Below are 5,015 nucleotides of genomic sequence, written 5' to 3' on the forward strand. Positions count from 1 at the left end.
TTGTCTTTTCTTAGGCTATCGTGTTGTCTCTGACCTGTAGCGAATGAATGGACACATCTCTCTTGGAACGCCCCATTCTCCAACTGCAAATGTTCTGGTAGATTATCCATAGAGTTTTCTCGGTAAAAATGCAGAAGTGGTTTACCATTACCTTCTTCCCTGCAGTAAGCTTGAGTCTCCTCCTTGACTCCTTCCCATGACACTGCTGCCTGGCGGAGGTGAGTTTTGAATTGCAGCAGATTGCCTTCCACCCGCTAGCCACTGCCCAAGCTGGGAATGGAACAGGTATACCTCTGCTTAACCGGCCATCTGGTAGCCAAGACTGGTAGAGTACTGGAAACTCTCCAGGTACGATACTGATTTGGGGGAGTGATGTTTTAGCAAATAGTTAAATAAATAAATGAGTGGCTAAATAGGTGTGGGTTTGTGTGACTGTGTGTTTTTTATGTGTAAGTAACCACAGTCTGTTGAAGCGTGTGTGTGTGTGTGTGTGCGTGTGCGTGTGTGTGTGTGTGTGTGTGTGTGTGTGTGTCTGAGCAGCTGCCTGGGGCCCTGCAGCCACAGCATCAGCATTATGCTGTGGTCACATCGGCCAGAAGTGGATCCTGGATGTCAGAAAATGTTTCTGTTGGGAAATGACAGGGAGGGAATGAGAGGGTGTGATTGGTTCTAGACCACCAGCACTATCATCAACTCCTCCATACAGAAATGTCAGGTGAACACAATGGAGTTAAGAGATTCATTCCCATTTCCACCTTGGACTTACCAGTCTGCTGGGCTAGACTGAGGCAAACTAATTTACAGCTGGGGGAAATAAGCATGAAAATGTGAATGCACAGCTTAATTACCTCTTCCATAGTAATGTGAATCTATACGTAGGGAAGAGGTATGAGCAGTTGTTAAAGTGTAAATGCAGAGGTAGCATCTGGGCTGATTCAGCATGGAGAGAAGAAAAATTAATCTGGGCAAGTTTGGAGGGAGAGGGAGATTCGGGCAGAAGGAAGGATCTGAGCCATGTGTTGGAGAAGGGAATGTCCTTGGAGAGGCACAGGGAGCAGATCTGTTTCCAAAGGCTGGAGGGGAGTTGGTGAAGAAGGAAGGCAAACACGGAGAAGAACATGGGTCAAAAGCCTTGAAGCTAATGGCAAGGAGTTGTTTGGAGTCCACCAAACCTCAATCGGATTCATTTTCCTCTGAGAACCACAATCTGATTTGTTGTGTCAGCAGCTGTGTGTGTATCCAAAGTGGGGCAGGGGAGACAGTGAACAAACCTTGGCTGGCAGACGTGTGGAGGGGAGGAGGAGAAGGGAATCTTCTCCCATCACCTCCCAGGGAAGACGGGTGTCTGGGCCCAGGGAGAGGCAAAGAGTAGTGGTAGTAGTAAGGGGACCTGGGTTCAAATCCTGACTCTGCTACTAATTCATTCATTCATTCAATCGTATTCATTGAGCACTTACCATGTGCAGAGAACTGCACTGAATACTTGGCAAGTACAATTCGGCAACAGACAGAGACAATCCCTACCCAACCATTAGCTCGGGGACCTGGGTTCTAATCCTAGCTCTGCCCCTTGACTGCTGGGTGACGTCGGGCAAGGCACTTTGCTTCTCTGTGTCTCAAATACAGCCTCTGTAAAATGGGAATTGACTGAGCCCTAAGTGCTCAGTAAATACCATTGTTTGATTAAATGATGGGTACATACCCCTGCCCCCTCTCAGGATCACAGCTGGAGAGTTTCCAGTACTCTACCAGTCTCAGCCAAGGGAGGGAGAGTCAAACAGAGAGATACCCATTCCATTCCTAGCTTAGGCAGTGGCTAGCAAGTGGAAGACAATCTGTTGCGTGTCAAAATGCACCCATTCTGGGCAGCAGTGGCAGGGGAGAGAGTCGAATGTGGAGAATCAGGTTTACTGGGTGGAAGAAGGCAATGGTAAACCACTTCTCCATTTTTACCAAGAAAAGTCTGTGGATCCACTACCAGAATGCTTGCAAATGGAGGTGGGGCATTCTGGGAGGGATGCATCCATGGAGTCGTTATGGGTCATAGGCGAATAGACAGCATAAGTCAAGACGTGCCAGACAACTGCACATATCAATACTATTGAACACTACAGGTGAAAAATAAATACAACAGATTGATTTAATAATAATGATGATGGTATTTGTTAAGCGCTCACTATGTGTGAAGCACTGTTCTAAGCGCTGGCAAACTCCAAAAGGAATTAGTGTTGATTACTTCATCGATGCTATCATTCCATTGTATTTATTAAGCATTTATGGTATGCAGAGTCTACCCACCAGACTGTTACCTCCTGGTGGGCAGGAACATGTCTGCCAACTCCGTTGGATTGAACTATCCCAAGCACTTAGTACAGTGCTCTGCACACAGTGAGTATTCAGTAAATACCATTGAGCTATTGATTGATGTGTTCATACCCCTACATAATAATAATGATGGTATTTGTTAAGCGCTTACTGTGTGCAAAGCACTGTTCTAAGCGCTGGGAGTTACAAGGTGATCAGGTTGTCCCACGGGGGGCTCACAGCTTTTAATCCCCATTTTCCAGATGAGGTAACTGAGGCCCAGAGAAGTTAAATGACTTGCCCAAAGTCCCACAGCTGACAACCGGTGGAGCCGGGATTTGAACCCATGACCTCTGACTCCAAAGCCCGTGCTCTTTCCACTGAACCACACTGCTTCTCTAATTCTGGTTATCACACCTCCTGCACAGTAAGCGTTTAGGGACCCCCCAACGGTTGCTGTGTGGATGCCCATTTCTGGTTATCACACCTCCTGCAGAGTATGCACTTAAGAAGGCCTCCCCGCCCAACGGTTATTGTGAGAACACCCATTTCTGGTTAGCACCCTCCAGCACAAAAAGTACTTAAGAAGGACCCCCAAACGCTTACTGTGAGGATGCCCATTTCTGGTTATCACACCTACCGCACAGTAAACTATTGAACTCTATAGCTGATCAATGAACACAACTGCTTTATTTAATAAAATGGGAATCAATCATATTTATTGATCACTTACAGTGTGTAGAGCACTGTACTAAGTGCTTGAGAGAGTACAATATGACATAATTTGTAGAAGTGTTACCTGCCCAAAAGGAACTTACAGCCTGAAGGGAATGCCAGTGATTTTAAATTGAAGTTCCCCTCTTCCTTTCCAGGGAGTCGGCATCATCTCCCAGAAATGACCAACATCTCCACGGTGGCTGAATTCCTTCTCCTGGGGTTCTCTGACATCCGGGAGCTGCAGCTGGTCTATGCCACGCTGTTCCCTAGTGGCCCTTCTGGGGAATCTACTCATTTTTGCTGTCACCACTCTCGACCAGCGTCTCCACACCCCTATGTACTTCTTTCTCAAGAACTTGTCCTTCATAGACTTCTGCTACATTTCTACAACGATACCCAAATCCGTCGTCAACTCCTTGACCAGTGACAGCTCCATCTCCTTTCCGGGTTGTGTCTCACAGCTCTTCCTACTGGTCTTGTTTGCCGCTTCAGAGTTTTTTCTCCTCACTGCAATGTCTTATGACCGCTATGCCACCATCTGCTCCCCGCTGCGCTATGAGCTCATCATGAACCATACAGCCTGTGTGTGCATACTAGCAGCATCATGGCTCAGTGGGGGTCTGCTTGGAATCTTGTTTTCAGCTTCTACATTCTCCCTGACATTTTGTGGGTCCAATGCTGTTCAGCAGTTTTTCTGTGATGTCCCCCCTCTGCTGAAGATCGCCTGTTCTGAAGTCCACATTGCCATTGACATGAATGTGAACGCTGGGTCAGTCTTAGATGCCGTCTGCTTCATTTACATAATCCACTCCTACATCTTCATCTTCTCAGCCGTGCTGAGGATGCCGTCCTCTGAGGGCCGAACCAAAGCCTTCTCCACCTGCCTGCCCCATCTCACTGTCATCACCACTTTTCTCTTTACCGCAGTATTTTCCTATCTCAAACCAACTTCAGACTCGCCCTCGGCTCTGGATCTGCTAGTTTCCATGTTCTACACTGTGGTGCCCCCCACTGTGAACCCCCTTATCTACAGCCTGAGGAACAGGGACCTGAAGGCTGCCCTGGGCAGGATCTTAAAGGGGACATTCCCCCAGCATTCATGCTGTGACAAAATGTCTGTGTCCAGGTACCAATAATCCCCTACCACTCCTTAAAAGAGGAATTGCCCTTGGACTTAACGATATATACCACTGGCCCAGAGGCCCAAAGATCAGGTTGGGACGTCTAGTACAGTGCTCTGCACACAGTAAGCACTCAATAAATACGATTGAATGAATATTCAGAATTCGTCAAGGTCTGTGATGTTGGCTGATAAGACTAGGTCTTATCTTGTGAGGAGACAGAGACATTCACTGATGGAACTCTAGTTTCCAGAACGCAGGTTAGTAAATCATCACAACAGGAGGAGCCATTTCGATATAATTCTTCCTTAAGCCAGGAATTTCTTCTTCCAATCACCCCATTCTCAAAGCCTCAGTCCCATCCCACTCAGCTAGGGAAAGGATCATAGGATTGATTCAGAGGAATCTCTTGCTCTCTCAAGCTTTGTAATCAGAAAGTGTCAGAAAATGAAATCGATCAATTTACAGATTGAATGGGAAACTGTATAAGGTTGTATATGAGATGAAGCTGAAACCACCCACAGTTGATGTAGATTGTCAGTAATATTAGAAACAGTTGGGATGTTGAGATGCAGATGATGTTGTTTCCATGGGAACCCTGGGGTTCAGCACCATTGCTGCAGCTCTAGGGACTGGGCCTTTATATCTGCAGGACCTCAGGGACCTCACAGGCAGAGGCTTTTGGCATCGGCCAGCATACGAGGTCCCAGCTGAGTTGATCTTCCAGGGGTTCCCCACGGAGCAGTGAGTGCTTTATCTTTGGGTATGGGGGACTCGCTGGAGATCATCTCCCTGCCCACAGGAGATCAGAGAGGGTCTGGGAGTGTCATGCTGTCCCTTCCTTTATAGCCAGCTGCACCCAAAATCTGGAGT

General features: G+C 47.3%; 1 non-coding gene across 1 annotated transcript; it reads left to right on the top strand.

Annotated features, from left to right (window-relative positions):
• Positions 1-1,708: 1,708 nt before the first annotated feature.
• On the top strand, positions 1,709-1,846 carry LOC119922585. The gene has a single exon (XR_005448673.1). It is a non-coding gene; the product is annotated as a small nucleolar RNA SNORA7 (small nucleolar RNA).
• The last annotated feature ends 3,169 nt before the right edge of the window (positions 1,847-5,015 follow it).

This window comes from Tachyglossus aculeatus, unplaced genomic scaffold (genome assembly GCF_015852505.1).
Source record: "Tachyglossus aculeatus isolate mTacAcu1 unplaced genomic scaffold, mTacAcu1.pri scaffold_108_arrow_ctg1, whole genome shotgun sequence".
Lineage (NCBI taxonomy): Eukaryota > Metazoa > Chordata > Mammalia > Monotremata > Tachyglossidae > Tachyglossus > Tachyglossus aculeatus.